The sequence below is a fragment of the Dunckerocampus dactyliophorus genome, chromosome 10 (assembly GCF_027744805.1).
Source record: "Dunckerocampus dactyliophorus isolate RoL2022-P2 chromosome 10, RoL_Ddac_1.1, whole genome shotgun sequence".
NCBI lineage: Eukaryota > Metazoa > Chordata > Actinopteri > Syngnathiformes > Syngnathidae > Dunckerocampus > Dunckerocampus dactyliophorus.
Window position 1 is genome coordinate 18,592,049 of NC_072828.1, and position 25,139 is coordinate 18,617,187.

Here is a 25,139-nt window from a genome sequence, read left to right on the forward strand (position 1 = left end):
TCGGTACTGAAAAATCAGATTCCAATGCTGTTACACCTCTAATAAGAATTCTTTGTGGGTCTTGAGACAGTCAAAGCAATTTAAAGTCAACCCATTCATTCACCCCACAGTCACACTGGTGGTGGTAAGCATTTGTAGCAACAGCTGCCCTGTGGCAGACTGACGGAAACGTGGCTGATAATTCACGGAAACGGCCTCTCCAATCACCACCAAACATTCATTTACATTTATACACAAGTTTGGGCGACACTGGAGGCAAGGTGGTTGAAGTGTTTTATGCAGCTTTTACAACACTCTGCTCGCTTTTTACAACTGCTCTACCTTCTGTGCCACTGCCGTCCTATAACCGCATCAACTCAAGCTCAGCTGATCTCCCGCACATTTGTCTCTTTACTGTGGACACAACAAATTCATGTTGGGCAGTCAACAAACAAGTTCAGCGTAGCTCCTTACACTTAAGACTACATAACAGTTTTAGTTGACCTCAGAGATATGTCTTAATAAATGGTCGCTGTTTTTCGTGGTTGACTACGGTGTATGAATAGTCCAAAAATATTGAAAGACAATGGTATATGTAGTATTCTGTGTGCTGTATATGCAATGCCTGTAACATAAAGTTATGAGTTTTTTCTAGAAAATGTATGACTTTATTCTCGAAAATCTACGACTTTATTCTTGACATCTCAGATTACTTACAATACTCCTGTGACGTTCTGCAGGACGGGAACGAGTGTTCCCTGTCCTGCGCTCTTATTTTGGCGGGCTGTGCCTTCTCCGGGGCGGAAGAGGCAGCCGCTTCTCGCCTGGTGGCCGCGCACCTGCGGCCAATTAACATTAACGGCAGATAAAAGGCCAGTGCGTTCGAATGTGCGGCGCTGGTTCATTATTATTGTCTTTGCTATCCATGCTTCTCGTCTCCAAGTCAGTGCGGTAACTTAAACAATTTACTTACCTGTACTTGCACTTTTGTCACAGAGCCTTTCCTCTGTCGCCTTTTGTTTCTCCTGCTTATGTAATTAAAGTACCCTTACCTTTTGCACTCCGTGGCTTCGTCTCTGCATATTGGGGTCCAAACCACACCGAGAACCTGACAACTCCGTCGAAACAGGCATTGCCTGAGACACCTATGAAAAGAGGGCATTGGGCATGTCGAGGGGGCAGGGAAGGGAAGGCGGAAGTGAGAAGGGCTAGACATTCTAATCTGTTAATCTCTCTGGTCTGTTTGCTCCCATGTTATAAATAAAAGCTTGCCTGAAGCAAGAGGAAAGTTTCCATCCTTCCTGAAGAGCTCTGTATATATATATATATAAAACCTCTTCCCTCACCCACCCTCCATCTCCCCTGGTCGGGAAGGTGGCTGTTCATCTCAAGCTCGGGTCCTCTACCAGAGGCCTGGGAGCTTGAAGGTCCAGTATCTTAGCTGTTCCTAGGACTGCGCTCTTCTGGATGGAGATGTCTGATGTTTCTCCAGGTATCTGCTGGAGCCACTTCTCCAGTGTGGGGGACATATATATATATATATATATATATATATATATATATATATATATATATATATACAGTATACTGTATAAGTCATTGTGATGTGTATGCCTCGCTGCTGTCCCCTTCAGGGCAGATGAATTACTGCATGAATGAACAAGCACTTCTCTAGATAGACTGAGTGGCTTATATTGTTTGGAGGATTTTTGGTGGGCCAAATGAAAAGATTTGGTGGACTGGATGTGGCCCGCAGCCCGTCTATTGAGGACCATGGTCTTGACCATACAGTTAAAACAAAGCATGACAAAAGCCTCATTTTCCGTCGTTGTTGTTGTTTCTCTCTCAGATGTTTTTAATGTGGCTGTCTTGTCCACGCCTGAGCAATTGTCCACTGAGGCAGTAGTGTTTTGTAATAAAAAACTGAGGCAGGTAGACCCAGGTACATGACAACCCCAGCTAGTACAGTGCAGGCGAAAAGGTGCTAAAGAGACAACCCATCTTGTTGGTAGATGGATGGAAGAGCTGCAAATATTGCTTGCGAAGAGGCCAAACAGGGAAAGGACAGTGTCAAGCAAACAGAGGCATTTGTGTGAGAGCAGAAATATTTAGAAGGTTAAAAAAAAATGGTGGCAAATAGACTCCATATCCATCACAGGGGAGACTGTGGTGCTTGTACAAAGACGAGGGCTGTGTTGATGTGAGTGGACTACTAAGTCAACTGTCTGGGTGACTTGGCAGGAAACAGTAATCTTCTGGATAGCATTAACACACACATACACACACACACACACATATGTATGGCAAATGAAATCCAACAAAACTTTTGAAAAAGATGTATAATACACCTGCACAATGAAAAAAAAAATCCAATACAATCAAATTATACAACAAATTACTAGTTAAGGAATACCGCAGGTTATCATACTATATTATATAGTCTGTCCATGAAGGCTGCCTCTAAGCCCAATGTGTGGAGTTTGCTTGTTCTCCCCATGCTTGCATGGGTTTTCTCCACATGATGCAGGTTCCTTGCTCCCACATTCCAAACACATGCATGTGCATGTTACAATTGATTAAATGAAGACTAAGAATTGTCCATAGGTGTGAATGGTTGTCTATGTCTTGTTATTGACTGGTGATCAGTCCAGGGTGTAAGCTGCCTCTCACCTAAGTCAGATAGGATAGTCATGTTTTGGTTTGTAACATGTTTACTTTTAAAATGTTGCACCTTTGTTACCTACCTTGAGTGTTTAAAACAATGTTGCACCTTTATTTTGAGTACAGGATTGTTTACTTTTGCACAGAATTTTCCACCCATGTGGCAAATATTGGTAATTACTTTTCTAATTACTTATCTGTACATTTCTGTCCTTTCCGAGGAGCTTTGCACTATTTATTTATTTCTTATTATTGATTGGACTGAAGACTTCTGTTCCTTTATTGATATATTTAATGTTGCTCCAATCTAACAAAAAGATGTTCATTCAACATTCTTTTTTTGGTTCGTATCTAAATACATTTGATGCAGATGCAGGGAGAAGATTTTTTTGTTTTTTGATCCCTTTTCTCCTCTTTTTTTATTCATGTATGTTGTAAATCTAAGTTGCAGGATTTTCATTTGCTAAATTGGGCATTCCCTGAAATAATATAGCTGCTTTATACTTGTATCAATCCTGATTCGTATGAGGCTTGCTTCCGGAGTGTAGTAATATCAGTTTGATCAGTTTTGCAATGGAAATTGAACAACTTTGTCACCAAGATCCTTTTTCCATCTGTCTGCAACACTTTACAATAAGGTACACAAAATTACAGTAGTTAATGAGGAACAAACCTACCCAACTCTAACCCTAACCACTACTCATTAGTTCCTCATTAGTTCCTCAGTAACTACTGTATTTTTGTGTACCTTATTGTAACGTGTGACCGAAAACTCAAAAGCTTAGCAGTTTAACATCTATCTTGTATCCAATATACCCTGTCTGAATTTAAAAGACGTTCAAAAAATATCTTACGGACATATGGCAGTTCAAGATCATTTTCTGTTACGACTAGGTGACACTGTGACTAATTACATGTCTTGAACATTTCTTAATGGTGAAGCCTTAGTCATACAAAAAATGTCCAGTTATTAGTTCAGTTTAGCTGTCTTTTATTCAGCCTAGTTTTAAGAATATAGTGTGTCATGGTTGCTCAGGAGAGTAATCTGCTGATTCCATAAAGAGGAGTTGCTAAAAGTACAACCCAAGGAAATTGTCAAGAAATAGAAGGACCCTATTCCACTTTACATTGGATGAGAGGCAGGTATGCACCAGTCAGCCACTGAGAGACAGAGACATAGAGACAGAAAATATAAAATTATAACAAGGCGCTACACTGCACACAGGCATCGCGAAAGGCTGCAATAGTACTAGCCATAGGTGATCGGCTTTTGTGATTGCTATTAAAAAGGCATTTATTGGCATATGCCGATCATGTCGGTTTCCACGAAAATCGGGTGATATTGATTGGTGGCCAATCAATCGGACCATTCCTACTAAAAACCATGGCGGGCAGAATAACTGGTAGTCTCTGAGCTTTCTAGATCCCATAAGCAGGCAGAGGAGATGAAATTCCTCCTTGACATTAGGTGTATAATCTGGTCTTCCTGAGTAGGACATCCTTGCATGATGACAAAATGCCACACACATGAAATTGCTGGGAAATTACAGTCCATCAAAGCACAACCAACACCACGCCACGAGTTCGATCACCATTCCTATCAAATTATGTGTCCCTGCTTGGTTTAAGAGCCATGTGACAACAATTTCGTTCCTTTGAAGGCCTTCGGAAAGTGATGAAAGAAGAATCAAATGCAGAGCATTGGCCTCAATTTAAGCCCCTGCATATATATACACACACAGTGGAATGAAAAAATGTTTGCCCCCTGCATGTTTGTCACACATGTTTCAGATCATCAAACAAATTTAACTATTACAGTATATATAATATAAACACAACTGAACACAAAATGAAGTTTTTAAATGAAACTTTTTATGATTAAGGGAGAAAAATATGTCCAAACCTACATGGGTCTGTGTGAAAAAGTGATTGCCCCCTAAACCTAATCACTGGTTGGACCACCCTTAGCACCAACAGCTACAATCAAGCTTTTGTGATAACTTGCAATGAGTCTCTTACAGCGCTGTGGAGGAATTTTGGCCCACTCATTATTGCAGAATTCTTGTAATTCAGCCACATTGGAGGGTTTTCCAGCATGAACCGCCTTTTTAAGTTCATGCCACAGCATCTCAGTAGGATTCAGGTCAGGACTTTGACTAGGCCACTCCAAAGTCTTCATTTTGTTTTTCTTCAGCCATTCAGAGGTGGAGTTGCTGGTGTGTTTTGGATCATTGTCTTCCAGGTCCTGAAGCAGCACAACAGCCGTACACTACCACCACCATATTTTACTGTTGGTATGATGTTCTTTTTCTGAAATGTGGCGTTACTTTTACGTCAGATGTAATGGGACACACACCTTCCAAAAAGTTAAACTTTTATCTCGTCAGACCACAGAATATTTTCCCAAAGGTCTTGGGGATCATCAAGATGTTTTCTGGCAAAATCGAGACGGGCCTTAATGTTTGTTTTGTGCAGCAGTGGTTTTCGTCTTGGAACTCTGCCATGCAGGCCATATTTGCCCAATGTCTTTCTTATGGTGGAGTCATGAACACTGACCTTAACTGAAGCAAGGGAGGCCTGCAGGTCCTTAGATGTTGTTGTAGTGTTTTTTGTGACCTCTTGGATGAGTCGTTGCTGCGCTCTTGGGGTAATTTTGGTTGGGTGGCCACTTCTGTGAAGGTTCACCACTGTTCCATGTTTTCGCCATTTGTGGATAATGTCTCTCACTGTGGTTTGCTGGAGTCCCAAAGCTTTAGAAATGGCTTTCTATCTTTTTCCATAGATCTCAATTCATCTCACTTAAGGTTTGTTTTACCTGGAGTGGTGGGCATCACTTTTTAACACAGGGCCAGGTAGGTTTGGATTTTTTTTCTTCCTTAATAATAAAAGGTTCCATTTAAAAACTGCATTTTGTTTTCAGTTATGTTGTCATTGACTAATATTTCATATTGACTAATATTTGTTTCATGGTCTGAAACATTTAAGTGTGACAAACATGCAAAAAAATAAGACATCAGGATGGAGGCAAACACTTCTTCACACCACCGTATATACTGGTTGAAAATAGCCCTGTGAGAAATTCATAGTAAAGTAAAAAGTTCATATAATAAAAAAAAAAAAATCATTGAGACATTCAGTCATTTCATCCAAGAACTTTTATGACCGTACCTCTGAAAAGAATCGGAATCGAGAATCTTTAGGAACCAGAATCAAAATGAGGAATTGGAACCGGAATCGTTCAAATTCAAATGACGCCCAACCCTACTCATTACTGAGTCCTTTTTTGAACATTTTATTTCCACTTTAGGTGGGGTTGTTTTTTTGTAAGCTATGGTCTTAAACTTTTGATCGGCTGATAAACAGCCTATTTCAGTTTAATGGTTGTTTGCAAAGAATAGTTTCCTCTCACGCCCATTTCTTCTTTTTGCAGTCTGAAGTTCTACTGTACTTACAACCTCCTTAAGATCCAACAGTGTAAATTCTGATCAAGAGTGTATTTTGTTCCCTTACATTTTACCATTTAAATTTTGTTCACTTCCCGTGTAAAGAAATAAAAATGTGGTAAAAAAAAAAATATTGACAAACAAATACGAGTTAAAAAACGACAAGACATATCTTGTGCAGTGTTACGGAAAATAAAGGAATATAGACAAGTCAAAAACATTGAGGATAAATATACAAATACTGGGGTAAACATTTTGACTGAATCGCCCAATTTATATTAATAATTTTATTAAGTAATTTCAGCATATAAACTAAGCAATAACTTATCGGTGATAATAAATAGATTGTGTTTTTGTAGTATTTTAGAACTTGGCATAATCTGTTATTATGTTAGAGTTATTGTCGATTGTTGATGTTTCATGATGCATCTTTGTGGCTTGCCTTTCATTTCCTTGTCGCTGAGATGATGTCATCTTCAATATTTGTCCAATACCTTGGTGTTTTCAACAAGTACTTAGGCTTCTTCCGGTCCTCTGTTTAAATTGATGTAGATTGTGCAGTCGGTGCTCCAAGTGTGCTTTCTTGGCAATGTCTGCGTTACATTTTGTCAGATGCTCATCGACGTAGACGTTTGTTTTCAGTCTGCTTCTTATCTCAGCACTGCCACCTTGTTTTTTGTTTTTTTGTTAACTTTGTGATGATGATGACAGGTGTTATGTTGCTATTCCTGCCAGACAATGGAATGCATGTATCGATGTTGTCATTCACATCCAACCTCTTTGACTGCAGAAAGGTGGCCAACTGTTGCACTGTTGAAGCAACATCATCTTTTTCTCCTCTTCTGTTATCAGCTACGCTGGTATAAGGCCTGTGTGGAAGGTAGAGCCCAGTCAGGTCACATTGTTTATGCGTGTGGTCTGTTCCAAATCACCAAGCTTACACATCATTTGTGATTTAATGTGATCCTTTTCATCGTTTTGCTTCTTAAACCATCCACTTTTTCTTCCAGCCCATCAATTTCTTTAAAAAGGGATGCATTGTCATTCTTCAATTACTTAACATGTTTCGTATTTCATGTCTTCATGCTATTGATCCATACTTTATTGTTTAGCTCCTTGCTATTTACAGAGCTCTTCTTCCTCATGTCATTAATCTCCTTGCAAACTTCTGAGTTCTCCATCCTCTTGTCATTCATCATCACCATTATTTCCTGTTATTTACCTGGTTCTTGCTTCACTCCAGACAGTATTCAAGCCAGTGGTGCCAGCAAACAGATCTGTAATTATGGCCGAGGTCTATGGTTGGGAAAAGTGTCAAAACAGTCCAAAACTTTGAAAGCAGTGCAAAGCTGTTTTCAGTCACATGAACAGGAATCACAAAACAACAGGGTCTGTACATTATTTGACTGTACATTTGTGTGCGTGTGTGTGTGTGTGCATCTGTGTATTTTAGTGGATGAAATACGTTATTGGGATTACAAATGCCTTAAACATTTTGCAAAAAAAGGTACTTTAGTCTGCAACTTAATTCCTACCATCAAACACAACACCCTTGCATGCTTCCACCCCCAGGCAAGAACCTAATGGATACTGCCTCTGACACACAATCCTCCAGTGGTTTGACACCCTCCACACCAGACCTATATAGCAACGAAAATAGATAGGTCTACAAACTTTGTCCTGCGTCTCAGCACACATTTCACTTAGCTACTGAGATCCCTAGGTTTTGCTAAGTACAAATACTGTTATGTTACATACATTCTATGCATTTCATGAATCACTGACTGTTTTATTAAAGTTGTTGAGGCTTTTTTACCTCTCCTCTTTTTTTTTATTGCATTGCTGTCCACTGTGTTCCAATATTTTGACTTCCATCAGTGCCTCCCTTTGGTGATATTTCTTTAAGTGCACACAGAATGTCATATCTTTTGCCACAGGCATTATTTCGCAAAATTTGGACTAAAATAAATTTTAAAAATACCTCTGCATTGTATGTCCTGTATTTGTATATAATATTTTTACACGGACTTTACACAGAGTCAGAGTCAGCTCATGAAACTTAGTGCTTTTACTGTGTTTTCAATTGTGAGCATTAACCACAGAAGTGTTGATAATGCCATAATAAGTTCAATTGTGTTACACTGAAAGGGCTCAAAGGAAACTCAGTGACACTTAGGTAGGACGTCCAGACTATATAGGCTTGTTTTATATGCTTGTTTTTGATTGAAAATGTGAGAAAATCTACAAATCGAAAGTTCTAAATAACAGTACTGTATATGAGGCATGAGGCTCGTGTGTATATAGGCTGCTGTTTTTGATGCATTGTTTCTCTGGAGGCATGTTTTGAGCCAAATGATCTTGCTTCCAACTTAAATTGAGCACAGATTTTTTTAATGTTTCACCCTTGCCATCTTCAGCCAAATCCACTTCATCCTCTCAGTGAGCTCAGTTACAGACAGATAGATCCTTTCATCCCCCAAAGTCATGCCTTGCTCTTCACTGAAACAGTGTGACAGACAAAAGCTTCAGGGGATGCCTGTGGCCAGCCCCCAGTCTCATCTCCTATCCATAATCTAGCATGGCTCTGCCATTGCAGATTACCTCCACAGAATCCAGCGGCACTTGGCTTGTGTTGCCAAGCTCCTGGCAGCATTGGCAGCAGCATATGTAATGACAGTGTCTTTCTCGCACTGACAGGGGAAGATAACCATTCCCTTCTTCTTAGGCAACATGCTAACATGTCTACATGAAGCTCCGTGTTTGTTGGTTGGACTCATAAAAGTTACAGTATGTTTGAAGATTTTATTCCTCCATGGACTAAATCTGCACTACTAAAGAGAAAAGGATTAGTGGCAATGAAAGGATTCTGAACAAGGAATTTAAAAGCAAAAAGCTATTAATGCTACTGGGTGAACTGAAATCCACACAAACAGTACAGATAACAATGGTCTTTATCTTACATGTCCATGCCTACAATACTGTTAGGCCTATGTTACTGTATGGTATACAATACCTTCATACACCATCGTACAATTTAGGATTTACAGACATTTAATTGAGAATACTTTAATTTTGTGATTATTTTTTGTGATTAATTTTGTTTTTCTAGCCTATCCTAGCTGACTTCTGGCCGTCAGTCAATCGTATGGCCCATATGAACAAACAGCCATTCAGACTTATGAACAATTTAGAGTTTCCCAATAGCCTAATATGCATGTTTTTTGGGATATGGGCAAAAGTACCAGGAGAAAATACATCAGACACAAGGACAACATGCAAACTCTAAAAAGAGACGTTCCAACTGTGATGTTAATGTGCATCTCCGGTAATGATATGCAGCTCGGTACTAAAATATCTTTAGTCTCAGTCTGTTGAAACAATGGTCGATTGTAAATGGAGCCATATGTGAATTGTCAATTAGTTTTCACTCTTATAGTAGTTCTTAATCATTAATACTTTACAAATGTTCTTGTTTTATTGTATAAACAATTTTCACTAGGAATGAGCGAGTACACCACTATCTGCATCTGTATCTGTATCTGTTCACCCATGTAAATTATCTGTATCTGTATCTGTACTCGGAGCGGGCAGGACATAAACCGCAAATGGGTGTGTCTTAAATAGGTGCATTATTTTAAGTCTGTAATTGACATGGATTGATCAGAAGTTGCTACTGTATATTTATTGTTTATTATTCAGCTATATGTGTACTGTATATGTGTGTAGGTGATCTGTAAGACTTTATTATTGAATCATTTTTTTCATGATCTGTGTTGATTCATGCACACATCCAGTGATGGTAAACAGGTGATGGTAAATAATCTGTCAGCCTTGTTCACTGTAGTTTTCTCAAAAGCACCACGTTCAGTAGTACGAGCAAAGTTTTCCAACTGACTTCATATCACCAGCCAAATTACAAGCGTAAGCAGACGGGGGGGAAAAAAAAGAAAACACCGGCAGTGACCGACGCAACAAGAGCAACCATTTAAAGCTCTGTTTTGTAAAATGCACCACGTACTCAACAAAACAAGTTTACTATGTACTGTAACTGTAGATATGAGCTGAGCTGAAGAAAACTTTAAAAAAAAACCTGTGTGGAGGCAGTGGCTCTGGCTCCGTCTAGGGAGTCACTGTGTGTGACTGGCCAATCACAGTGTGTGAAGAGTGAATAGATAACTAGTTACCCAGTGAGGATTTTTCTTCATCACGATTACGGATAATGACAAGCTGTACTCGTTTCATGCTCATACTTGTCTGTATGTACATTAGCTTGGATATATTGAAAATCACCACGCTATCGTAATATATTTCAATGTTTAAAATACACTGACGTCTTCTATTCTCTCTGCTATGCTATGATTTGAAATACGCTACTTTTTAATGTGCACCAGACACATTAGGTGGAGTTGGATCGTTATCAGATCGGTATCACCAATACCAGCCTGAATTTGATCCGGTATTGGATGGGAAAGGAAATTAGTGGTATCGCACACCACTAACCTCCTGATTGTGAGGCTGCCATGTTAACCAAGGTTCCACTGTGCTGCCTGCTTCCAAACTCAGACCCAGAGCTCAGTTTCAACTATATATTTGCTAAAGTCAATAATGTAAACTAATGATTACCTTGACTTAGACTTACTTGCTTATTACATGCAAGGAAATTGTCTTATTAAGCAGTAAGCTCCCTCACGCTTTTAACAACATCAAGAAATCTGCAACTTCAAAATACAAGATGGGCAGTGCTTTTAGCATGTCTGCTTTACAGCCAAGTGGCTCTAGGTTTGAATCCAGGGAGAGCCCCAGTTAAGCATGTTTCGCTTAAAACGTATCACTCTTCTGATTTCCCAACTAATGGAGTCGAGGAGAAGCACGAACAGTAGAATTTTACCAATAAGAAAACATTAACACCAACTCTTCCCTGTATTCCACAGTCATCTGATTCTAAATGCTATAAACTAGTGATGGGAAGTTCTGCTCTTTTTTCAAATCGAATCATATCGTTTGTACAGTATGGACTTTTTGAATCGTATCTGTGTATCTAGATGCGTATTGAATCGTTTACCACAGAGCTTTACATTCCTACTTATTATTGATAAAAACTTCTTTCTATCAGCGATTAATTGTGATTAATTATGAGTTAACTATGGACAAAATGCGATTAAATTTTGATTTTAAATTTTAATCGATTGACAACCTAATTGATATTGAATCCTACTTCGTGGAAATTCACTTGTCGTGGTTGGTTCTGGAACCAATTAAGCATGATGAACAGAACTGTACTTCATTGATCACCTAGGGGGTCATTGCCATCATCATAGCAATAGATTTGTTTTTATATTTTGATAAGTGTTACTTACAATATGTACAGTGTCATCCAGAAGTATTGGAACAGGGAGGTCAATTTCTTTATTTTTACTGCAGACTGAAAACTTTTGGCTTTAACATCAAAAGCAGAGAGCAGAGCAACATAGCAACATTTTAGCTTTTATTTCCAGGTATTTACATCTGGATCGGATGCACAAACTAGAAAATAGCACCTTTTGTTTGAACCCTCCCCATTTTTCATGTGAGCATACGTACCAGAACATGTGATTGAAGGGTGTATGTCCTATTGTATTGTTTATTCAATCAATAAATGCAGTCATGGAAAAAATGATTAGACCGCCCTTGTTTCTTCAGTTTCTTGTTCATTTTAATGCCTGATACAACTAAACGTACCCTTGATTTGATTTAAAAAAATTCCAGACCTTTTCCAGACTCAGTAAATAGATGTGTATCATTAAAGTTGCAACAATCAATCGATGAATCAATGATTAATCGATTATCCAATTCATTAACGACTGTTTTCGTCATTAAGTCATTGTTTTTTAATTTAAAAACTTAAATATCCTCTGACTTCAGCCTCTCAAATGTGAATATATTTTAATTTCCTTAGTCATCCATGAAAGCAGAGCTATTATCTTTGTGCTTTACGCAAACAAGATATTCAAACACATTAGCTTTGACTTTGGAGAACAATGATTGACATTTTTGCCTCGTTTCTGATATGTTGTGGACCAAACCACTAACTGTTTATGTTTGGTTCATATTGATTTGGTCTGTCTTGACTCTAGACAGACCAAATCAATATGACTCTAGAGCCTAACCGGTAACTCGATAGCTGCAGTCCTGACATCATGTAAATAAATTATGGAATTAATCATTTGTTTTTATTGTTCTGAATATGTATGCCATTATGTTGCGATTCAACTTCCAGGAGATTAAAGGTAGGCCATGTGGCTCATACAAAGGCTTGGAAGAGAATAAAAGCAGAGGGCTGGCCATTCAACTTGTCAATTTTCCCAAATGTTTTTCCGAGATGCGTGGCCTACTGTGTGCTCTCACACATACATCTTAGCTGCCAAGCAAACACCTGAGAAAAACAGATCGATCCTTTTTTTCTTTTTTTTTTCAGTTACTCAAAATTGTATCTTTTAAAAAACAAAACAGTGGTAAAAGTATTGGGAACATGAATATTTTTTTATACTGGAGTTTCTATTTCAATTTCCGGTTCAAAATATGTTAATTTTACACAATTAACTATGTGTGTGTGTGCGCACATGTGCATGTGATTAACTTTCTACCACTCTCCAGCAGTCTGGCGCTCACAGAAATGTAAGCCACATCCTTGTTTGTCTTTAACCCTGATTGGACATTAATAGATACATTCAGTGCAGCAGATTCTGTGGGAAAATTTGTTGTCTTGCTGGAAATGATATAACAATGGGCACGTTAATTGACAACTTTGAATGAGGACACATTTTAATGAACTATCCATCCATCCATCCATTTTCTATGCAGCTTATCCTCACTAGGATCGTGGGTAAGCTGGAGCCTACCCCGGCTGACTTCGGTCGAGAGGTGGGGTACACCCTGGACTGGTCGCCAGCCAATCGCAGTTTACTGAACACACTCACTGAAAATCTCAAATGTTTTTATGTCATTAGACTAAAGTCTGAGTCAAGTCCAGAGTCATTGATGTCAAAGTCCTACTAGAGTTGCAAGTCTTTGATGATATTGTCAAGTCCATGTCAACAAAATTATGTCTCGAGTCTGACTTGAATCCAAGTCGTGTGACTCGAGTCCACATCTCTGCTTTGTCCTGCCATTTCACTGATTTCTGAGCAATTTACGGAGGCAGTTTAGATGGAAGCGGTCGAGCTGATGGACTCATAGGAACGGTTCATGTCTTTTATGTCTGAGTTTCCTTTGCATTCTGGCACAACCATGAGTCCTGCATCTGATGAAGTCTGCTTTGTACTATGCTGTGAATGATGTTAAAGGGAGCATTATTTGAAGGCTTTTTATTGCTAAGGTCAACTCTGTGTAATCTGTGCTTTTCTTCCATACTAAACTAGCATAGTTACAACAATGCAAGTTACATGTCTTGTGGAAACAACATTGAGACTGGGAATCATTTTAAATATTTATTTAATTGTCACACGGTCACTTAGACTCTTTGTCAATATCTTCTTTTATATTACTGTTAATGTTATATAATAATAAATAATAATTAGTGTGCCACTTCCCGTCCTTATATGGTTGGGGTATGCCTTTCCACTTCCCTTTTTGTACAGCATCTTAATGTGAGAAGTAGGTGCCCAAATGGCTGCTGAAATTTGTGTTGGTTGTTTTAAATTCCAACTTTATTTAATTAACCTTTCTCGTTCCGTGTCACTGTAATTTGTGTAGGGGCATGCGATTTGGCCACATTGCAGCTGCAACATTGTTGTGTGTTGGCTTTGTCAGGTTCTGCAAGTAGAAGTGCAACTGCAAAGCAACCCTGGTGTTTTTCGTCAATAAAGTAAACATTACACAACTCAGAGGAAAAACATCACTGGTTATATAAAGTCTGTCTTTTAATTAGCTTTCCTTAAAATTGGTTCAATTTGTGTAATCCTCCACAATTGATTTTGTTTTCTTGCAACTACAGTTTAGCACCTTCATGTTGTTCACCCATTGCATTATCAAGATCATTTTTATTGTGATTAAATGTAAATTGCATTCATATAGTTTATTTTTTTTTGTCCGTCAATGAGATGCCACCAAGGGCAGAAACAAGATTATACCTTATGATCAAGACTATTTAGTCCAACTTCACTTAGAAGCTTTAAAGATGAGCTGGTTGGTTACCAAACACAAACCGTGGGCACAAATCCAGCATCATATTACATGTATTTTGTCTACACCTGCCCATTATCTCACAGTCAGGGGAATACAGTGCTGATTAAAAAGACAAAAGTGGTCCTGCAAAAGGTCCAAAACAATGTCTTTGTAATCATCCGTATTTTGGAATCATTTACCTGCAAGGTAAGCAACCAATTTAGCTCAATTTGATTCTGCTGCTTTGTGGCTAAAAAGATGTAAATGTATAAATAGGTATATAAGCCTGATGGGTAGCCAGCACACATCCTTTCTATGACTTGGCATGGCGCGGTGGTGCGGCAATATTAAGCCAACCACATTACCTTTGTGGAAACACGTTTGTTAGCCTGGGTGCTTCTCTGCGGCGTGTCGTGAGTCCAGGACTTCGGTTCCAGGGTAACCTTGCTTGTTGTTTCACCTTTATTTGGGGCTTTATGCCAAGGCTGACACAAACATATTGCTTTAGAAATCTTGAGTTCATGTTGGGACCAGCCAGTGATCTCTTCCAGCTCTCCCTCTCCTTCCGCTGTCTGTGAGCGCATGCTGTCACTGGCAGGTAAGACACACCTTGATTAGATTTTTTAAATTACAGTATTAATAACTGGAGTCCTCCTTTTTAAGCACAAAACTGCAGCTGTTACAAAGGCTGCTGCCCTAAAGTGCTGTTGCTTTGCCGGGATTACATCTGTATAATAGTTAAGAATATTTAATTAATCTTTAAAACCTTGCTTGTAAATTTGACAAGGGTTTCATGATGTTATGAATTTGATACATGAATAGGTTAGTTGATATTCTTTTTGGAAAAGTTGGTTTTAATTTAGAACAACAAAATTATTATTACAACGTTCTGGAGTAACGTTATGCAGGTGTGACTACAAATCCCTCCTCTGTACAACTAGACACTAGGGATGCTCCGATTGATCAGCCCCTTACCAGTATCGGCTGATTTCCGTGAAAAACCATATCTGCATATGCCGATAAATGTCTTTCAATGCCGATCACAAAAGCCGAAAACCTGTGGCTAGTACTATTGCAGCCCGCAGCGATCCATTCGTAGTGTCTTGCCCTAACTAACGTCTTGGGCAGCGTCCTATGCGCACTTTCCTTCACACTGCGCAAGCGTACCAAAACGAAAACAATCCTGGCTGCCGTGTGGAACTTTACCAACACATGCCACGAAAACTATCTTGCAGGGGTAGTACGTTAAAAAGCTTTAATTTAATACGGCATTTGAAGAACAAACACATGACAGAGTAAGTTTAATTTTGGAGGCTCATGGTGTGATCATCAGTCAAACGGCAGCTAACGCAGCCATGTGGACAACACTCGCCCATATGTGTGTGACAGCCAGAAGGCTAAGAAAATAACCCGAAAAAGAATTGAATTAATTGGCCGAGATGACGAGATGGAAGACCCCAGGTTTGCCGAGTGCTCTTACACTTCCCTGGAAGTCGTGATAGAGGTCCACCAATGAACTTCCACATCCAAAGTCTCCTTAAAGTAGGCATCTGATCCTCTGTAAGTTTCACGAGTGATATGTGTTCTCTTGAAAAAGTGAGTAAAATATGTTTTAAGGTGATTTTATGGTTCCTTTTTTCATATCATACAGTATAGCCAGTAGCAAGGGTGCAGCCAGGAATTCTGGGTTCCATGAAAAAAAATCATGCTGCTGACCCCCCTTTATTAATGAATTACTCATTTTATTAGTAATTACCTGTTTTTGGGCCCCGAGGAGGTATAGGGACCTTGGAATTGTCCTGACTTTTCCCCCTTATACGGCATCCCTGGCCAATAGTACTCATTATAAATACATTTAAAAATGAGTAATTACGTCATGTGCTCGGTATTGGCTGATTTCCATCCGAGATGATCCGTACCGGAATCGGAAGCATAAAATCCTGATCGGAGCATCCCTAGTAGGCACCATGGAAAAATTATGTTTTTATGTTGAATTAATTCAAGACATTTGTATGTAGATTACCTTAGCTGCGTGAACATAAAAATATATTAGGATAGGATAGAATATCCATATATTCCTGAAAAATAAGAGGTTACAGGCATAAAATATAGGCAATTAATTAATACCCAAAAGTTTGGCAACTCTTACACCGTGAGCCATCATCAAATTGCTGAATTATGTGCACAAAGGTTGCCAAATTTAGCAAGTGAGTGCTGCTCATTAGAAACCCTTTACATCTAATCTTCAGAAAGCAATGCTTGTTTTATGACCAAGGTAAATATTGAGCTGTTAGTTGAGACACAGCCAAGGGTACCAGACGTAATTTGTGACACCCAATCCAAGATTTGCAATGACATTTTGCTCCTATGAAGTTGAAGTGACCCATCCAAAGGTCACCACCATAATACCGTAAAGACCAGGGAGGAATTAGCTCATATGGAAATCAATACAAGTTTCTGTTGAGTTTTGTGTTTACAGTATTTCAGGTCTCTTTACAGCAAAACAATATGTAGATAGCCCGGGTTTTCTGCCATCTTTTTTATGTAGCTGTATGGAAATTTACATTACAAAGTAATAAATTACACAGGCTAGAGCTGAGGTCTGCATTAGTCAGTTGGAGTCACCACTGGGGAAACGGATTGTAGATTGTTTAGTGTGCAGAGAGGAGGAGGGTGGTGGTAGTCATAGTGTTAAGATTAATATGCTGTATCTGCCTGATTTACAAATTTAGCTGCAAATGCAATGTAAGCAAAGTAAATATGGGATCCATTGTATTCAAAACTGTTTGTATGACTCTGAGATGCTGAGTGGAGGTTTTTGAGGCACTACAAGAGTAATAACTGCCTTTTAAGTGTACGTTTAGTGAATAAATAAACACAACACCGCTGCAACATGTATAACTATAAAGTTGCCAAAGAAGACTGAATAATTTATACAATGAATTTACAACGTGCTTTACATCACATGCAGCCCCTGGACGAGTAAGTGCTCTGGTCAACTCTGTTCCAGATCATTGAAGCTGTTTTTGTCTCTGTCTTTTTTTTTATGAATTACTGTACTGACCCAAATATAATTGTATTTTTTTTCTACTAGCAAAGAGTCAATTCCTTTTCCAAGGTTGAATTATTATACAGCATACATCTTCAATTACTTTTAAAATAAAAAAAATGGGTGCAAAAGTTTACATTTATTTTTGATTTACACAGGGTGAAAAATATAGGGTGAAAAATATGAATGCAGGCTCAAATGCATACAGCATAGATACATACAGTGATAGTTGGTTACATGTTGCTTACCAAGTTTAAGCTGGCTTTTAACATCATCAAGCTTATGGCTGTTTGACCACTCTTCTTGGCAGAATTGGTAGAGCCCATTTAAGTGTGTTGGCTTTCTGGCACAGACCCAGCTTTCCAGAAACGTAATGCCAGCCCACTTTATGTTTTTTGCATCTGGAAATAATAATACAAAATGGATAAATGTCTGTTTAGGTCATGCTGACAACACATCAACAGTATCTATGACTTAGCTTTAGTGTCAGCCTTAAATTCGGGTTACTTGTACACATTGTCGAGCAACAAACTCAACAGTAGAGCAAGCTGGTCATACCACTTGCTGGTAAGGTAGTCTCATTGCGACTGTCCTTCAGTTTATTATTGCTTGCTTCCCTTTCTGAAGTTCACTCATTTGTGGAACAGTGACACTGGTGTTCCAGCAGTTTGTAGTTCTTGGCAGGATTTAGTCTTGGTGGTTCCTTGGTTGTTCGTGAACAATTTAAGCAATTTCCTTTCATCTATGGGTGACAGTTTGGGTCGTCTTCCAAGTCTGATGATGAACTGATGATCCTAGACTCTGCAGTTGGTCAGAAGTGAGTCATTCAAATGAACAAGGGTATCCAGCTCTCTGAGCCTAGCATGAATGCTAGCTTTATGGTTATTGAGTAACACTAAGGAAGCTACATATATAATTTGGATTCTTTGGAAAAAGAACTGTTAAACAAAATCATTAAAGGCCCCACATTAATATGATCTACATGCTCATGATGAGGTCATGTAAACTATACATTACATTTGTGTCTCACCCCAAATAAACCACGTGCTAACAGCAACCGTAAACAAATGTTTACTACTCAAATACTGTTGACCTTGGCACATCAGAATTTTAGAGACAGGGGACATAAACCTCCTCCACAGAGGAGCAAATGGTTTTTGTATGCAGATATCTGCAAAATGAGGATTGCAGTCCATTTTACCTGAGCCTTTCAGGTTGGAAAAAAAAGACTGGCACAGCCTGATGACTTTGAGAGCAGCTGTTTCAAGGACTGCCTACATCTAGTTGGTGGATCTTGTTTAATAACTTCTGTAATAGAATGGCTTTGCATGTTTTCATTTTCATAGTTTGACAGATACAACAGAAGAGAGTACAATTTTAGTACTAACTTTTGCACATGGACGCAGTGCATAATAAACACAGGAATTGGTGCACACATTTGCTTTCTTTTGATTCATGACCATTTCTTCATTCAAAGGAATAATTCAGACTTTTTGACATGAAGTTGTACATCCCCATCAGCAGTATAGTGCATCAACATTGACTTTTCCCCCACTTCGTCCCGTAAACTGAGTTCTGGTCAGTTTTTGGTGTTGAACAAACTAGTTCTGGCTGGTTGATGTGGTCACAAAAGTAAAGCGGGTTCAAAATAGTAATACATTTGCATCCAAAAAACGTTTCCCACAAAAAAGTCAGCACTCATAATCGTTCCGGGTTATTTTCTTCCCGTTCCTATCACACATTGCACACCTTTGCATCACTTGTTTCGCAGCGTGTACTGCTGGAATAGTGAAAGTAAACATGTCTGATTACAAAACAAGTGATGGCGACATTCCTTTTAGCACAATGAACTGGCATCACTGATGCCGAACTGCGTCAGATGGCGGGACAGCTGGTGGAAGCTGAAGCTGGACCCACAGCTGTAGCTGTGAGTAGACTATACCTGGATTCACTTCCTTTTCATGCTATTTTGACTGATTTCCAAATGACACTAGACATCCTTGTGACTTTTTTTTAGAAACGCACATACAGCTAATATACGTGTATATATTGTAAATTAAAGCATACACATAGAAACGTGGACACGACCACATTTCCACGTAGCTTACAATAATAATAATAATAATAATAATAATAATAATAATAATAATAATAATAATAGCAGTCATCATATAATGCTATTTAGAGGCTTCACTTGCAATATGACATTTGGTGATTTTCTGCACAGAACGTTACTGGCTGATTCTTGATAGCCTGTTGTAGTTGAGTGTAATACCTTTCACTTGTAAACAAAGTGATAATAGTCGGGATAGTACAGTCGCTATATCACGGTTCGAATGTTGCTCCCTCAATATATCGCAATTTTCAAAAACAATATTAATGATCACTGTTTCGTGGTTGACTATGGCCTATTATCATATTGAAAGTTATATGTAATATTCTGGTCATTAGGAATCAGTAATCTTATGAGACATGATGCCAGATACCTTGTGATACCTTTCACAATGCATGGAGAGGCTAATGAGCCAGCAGAGCCAAGCTGACATGCCATGGCTGAGATCGAATGAAAAAAAGGTTCTCTTCTCATTCTGTGTGGAAGTGGTAAGTTTTTGGCTTCTTTGTCCTTCTTGAGGTGAGGTCTTACTTTCGTAATGCTTTTTTGTGATGCAAATGTGTTACTCTTCTGAACGCATATTGTTTTGAGATGCAAAACGCTTTACTTTTGTGACCAACCCAACTAGCTGGAAATACTTTCTTAACACCAAAAACTGACCAGGGGCCATCCATAAAAATGTGTGTGGAAATCTGATGAAAGTCTCCTTACGCCAAAAACCCAAAATGTGCGAGCGGACAAAAATATCAAGACCTATAAAAAGCGGCGTATGCACACATTCATGCAATTTGTGGTTTATAGATTCCACCTTGAGGAGAAGTGTGTGTACGCAAGTCAACGCCTCAAGTTACGCCCTTTCCACGCCTCCACTTCAGCATAGAAGGTCAATGCAAAGTAATTCACGAATGTGGCATATATACTGGATTTAAAGAGCCTTGAGTACATTGGAATCATGGCTGGTGGGAAGACGACAAGGATGAAGAAGTGGACTTTCACGGAAATAGAAGTGGAAATACTGGCAAGTGTGATATTTGGAAGACAGCAGTGGCATAACAAATAAAAGAAGCATGTCCACTGTCATCGCTGGTTGTGTTTTTATAGATCCCATACTTCTGGAAAACTGGAAAACTGGAACTTTTTGGCCCCGTTCTCTGCGTACGCAAGCTTTATAGATAAGGCACCTGATAAGGCACGGGACGGAGTGGGGGAAAAGTCACGATTGATGCACTACACTGGAAAGTCGCATAACTTCATGTCAAAAAATTCAGACTATCCCTTTAAAGTCCCGCATTCTTGGCCATACTGTCTGTAACCTTCTCATCTCAACTGTACTGTACACCGACTGGCACTATTGTTTCTAATCAAAGATAGCCTCAGTTCACCTCAGATCTATGTTTGCCTTGCAGATGCACTCCAATGAAATGCAGATCTAATTACTTTTTATCTGATGCGCTGAAGCATATCCTTCCCTCTGAAAAAATTATATAAGTGTCCACTGTACGCTCAAATTGCAAACACATTTCATCCTCATGATTGTTCTTGTGAAATCTGAGATTGAAAGTGTATAAATATTTACACTTAGTTCTTTACCATGCATCAAAAAGTCAACATGAGGTTGAATCTTTCATATGCTTTCCATTTATTGTCAATGAAAAGGAACATTTGCTTATTAATGCAAATGTGTTTTATTTTGATAAGGGAAATGTGCCTGAAGCTTCATTTTTGGGGACTGTGATATGATATGTGGTGATGCAACAGAAGAACAGAGTATTGAATGTCAATGTTTATAGTGCAATGTAAATAAATTCCACAGAGGGGGCTGGTTGGAGAAGGACATTTCTCACTCAGTTGTCCCTGTTTTAGCAGACGAACATACCTTCCACAAACAGCTGAACTAATAATTGCTTGTGGGATCTCATACTGACACCTGTAACATTAACAACAGGAACGCAAACATTCAGGAAAGTTAACAGATAATTTCCCAATAAAACATGTGCATGGTGTACAGAAACAGAAATAGTTACTTAATCTTGTTCCATTTATGGATGTAATATGAAGTGTTATGTCTTTACATAATCACTTTAGTAAGATAAAAGTCAACTTCTCCATGTCCAAGAAAGATTTAAGGCTTTACTTCCAAAGGCTCAGCACATCAAGCCTACTGCTTACACAAATACAGTGGTGTGAAAAACTGTTTTTTTTGTATGTTTGTCACACTTAAATATTTCAGATCATCAAAAAAATAAGTATTAGTCAATGACAACACAAGTGAACACAAAAGTCACTTTTTAAATGAAACCTTTTATTATTAAGGGAGATCCGGGGCCACGCGATGGCCGAGTGGTTAGCATATTGGCCACACAGGCGTTCTGGAATATTTGGGTTTGAATCTCCGTTGGACATCTCTGTGTGGAGTTTGCATGCTCTCCCCGTGCATGCATGGGTGTTCTCCGGGTACTCCAGTTTCCTCCCACATTCCAAAAACATGCATGTTAGATTAAATGGCGACTCTAAATTGTCCATAGGTATGAATGTGAGTGTGAGTGATTGTTTGTCTATATGTGCCTTGCGATTGACCAGTGGATTGACCAGTCCAGGGTGTACACCGCCTCTTGCCCGAGGTCAGCTGGGGTGGGCCCCAGCATACCCTAGTGACGATAAGCGACATGGATGAATGGATTATTGCATCGGTGTGCCTTAGGCTGGCCAAAATAAAATGTTACTCTAAAATGTGCAGTTTTACTGTATTGATTTATGTGTTAATTGAACAAAACAAAATAACCACAAATTCCTCTTCAGCACTGTAGGTTAACAACGTGCCATAGCACCATCAATCCATTTATCCCTACCACTCTGAGCAGTGATGATTTTATGTCATTTTTTGACAATAAAATTGCTACTATTAGACACCAAACAAAACACCTACCCCCATCAACTGAAGTGACACATCTCACCAACACAGGGACCATAGAGGTAACAGTGATGATTGACACATATTTTAACAGTTTTTGCTTCATGAACTCTTCTGAACTAGCCTCTACAATTTCCCCCTCAAACTTCTCAACTTGCCACTTAGATCCCATCCCTACTCACTTGCTCAAGGATGCTACACCAATAGCGAACACAGCTCTTCTCAAGATAATCAATGTGTCGCTAGTGAAAGGCTATGTACAACAATCATTCAAAGTGGCTGTAATCAAACAGCTTCTTAAAAAACCTAACCTTGATCCACATGTCTTAGCTAACGACAGACCAATATCCAACCTTCCATTTTTGTCCAAGATCCTAGAGAAAACAGTTATCAAACAGTTACACAATTTTCCTTAAAACAATCATCTATTTGAGGTCTTTCAATCAGGATTTAGGATGCACCATAGCACATAAACAGCACTCGTAAAAATTTGGAACGACCTCCTCCCCGCCACATTCAGAGGCCTTGTTTCAGTATGAGACTTTACAGCAGCATTTGACACAATTGACCACCAAATTCTAATACAGAGATTAGAACATGCCCTCGGCATTAAAGGAACTGCATTAAAATGGTTTAGTCCTATTTGCCAAATTGCCTGCAGTTTGTATTCATTATTAATGAAAAATCCAGATACGCGAAGGTTAATTCTGGCATCCCACAGGGTTCGGTGCTCAGCACTGTACTGTTCATACAGTACTGTTCTGTTTATATGTCCCCCTTAGGCAACACCATTAGAAAACACTCCATTAACTTCCACTGCTATGCAGATGACATACAACTCTACTTATGAAATCTAACGGAACCACTCAATTGTTCAAACTCCAGGCTTGATGACTTCAAACTTTTTATTATTTCAGAACTCATAGTTGTCATTTCCTAGCACCTCAGAGACAAGAGTGCAAGTGATATTACTGCCCTAGATGGCCATGCACTCACTGCCAACACATAGGAAATTTAGAAACCTTTTTTTACGACAAGTGTCAAGAACAGCATTTTTTATGAAACATAAAAAAATTTGAAGTTTCCTGCCACTACCAGGTGCCGAAAACATGTTCATGCTTTTGTGACCTCCAGGTTGGATCACTATAACTCTGTTAATGGGGCGCCCTAAGAAATCTTTAAAGACCCTTCAGTTGTTCAAAAACCTGCCACACAAGTCATAGCCGGAACCAGAAGAAGAGATCATATTTCACCGATACTTGCCTTACCGCACTGGTTACCTGTTTTAGAATCGAGCTCAAAATTCTCCTTCTTACAGAAAAAGCACTACACGGTCAGGCACCATTATATCTTACAGAGCCTCAAGTGCCTTATCAACCCAGTAGAACACTGCGCTCCCAGAATTTACACTCCTAGAATTTTTAGAAGTAGAATGACAGGTAAGTCTTTAGTTGTCAGGCTCCTCTGTTATGGAACCATCTCCCTGACTTTATCCGGCGGGCATACACCCTCTTTCTATCTAAAAGTAAACTCAAAACCCACCTTTTTGCTAAAGTATATACTTAGAACTACTGACCCCTGATACACTAATGTGTATCAGAGACACTCTATGTTCCTTGGACTGAGATAAAGACCCGTTTTCTGGCTCGATCTACGATCTATCCCTCTACTCTATTTTTCTATCTAAACTGGTAGACAAACGGCCACCCCACGGAGCATGGGTTCTGTTCAGGGTTTATTCCCCAGAGGGAGTTTTTCCTTGGTGGGTTTTGATTGTCTTTTTTCATTTATGGCCCTGTCCTCACGGGAACGTTCCTGGGATTTTTTTATTGGCGGGTTGAAAAAAAAATTGCGTCCACACTGTGCTAGATTCGTAAATACTGTAGTTGCATCCATGCGAGAGCGCATCACTGAGATGAAAACTATGTAATACACAAGAGGCACCTACGTGTGGCGCTGTGAACACACACACACACACACAGACGAAAGAAGAAGGTCACCTTCCGCTACACGGTAACAAAAGCAACAAGAAGGACATGGCGAGTGCTTGGCAAAAACCAGAGTCCTTTGTCTGGACTGATGACAAAGTTGAATTACTTCTGCGAGTCACTTTCTCACTGTTTCTCACTGTTGTAACTAAAAAGGAAATCACTGACATTGTCAAAAATTTTAAGGCAAAAACATCAACTGATTGTTATGGAATCGAAATGGAAACAATTAAAAGGCTCATCAATGAGACTGTAGAACTGTTAACATATATTAGTAACTTATCGTTTCAGACTGGAAAATTTCCCAGCAAAATGAAAATGGCTAAAGTGGTTCCAATTTTCAAAAATGGAGATAAACATCAATTTACAAACTATCATCCAGTTTCCTTGTTACCTCAATTTTCTAAAATGATCGAGAAGCTATTTAATAACAGGTTGGACAAATTTATTAATGAGAATGAATTACTAGCAGGTAGTCAATATGGATACAGAGCTAACATTTCAACTTCTATGGCACTGATCGAAATCACGGAGGAAATTACTACTGCTTTAGACCACAGAAGATGTGCAGCTGCGGTATTTATGGATCTGACAAAAGCCTTTGATACAATTAATCACAATCTTTTAACAACAAAATTAGAAAGGTATGGAATCAGAGGATTAGTCTTGAATTGGGTTAAAAGCTACCTAGCAAATAGGAAGCAATTTGTAAAGCTAGGAGAAAATACATCTGGGAGTTTCTACACTACGTGTGGAGTACCCCAGGGGTCCATATTGGGACCAAAACAGTTTGATTTGTATATCAATGACATTTGTAAAGTAACAAAGGACTTAAAGTTGGTATTATTTGCAG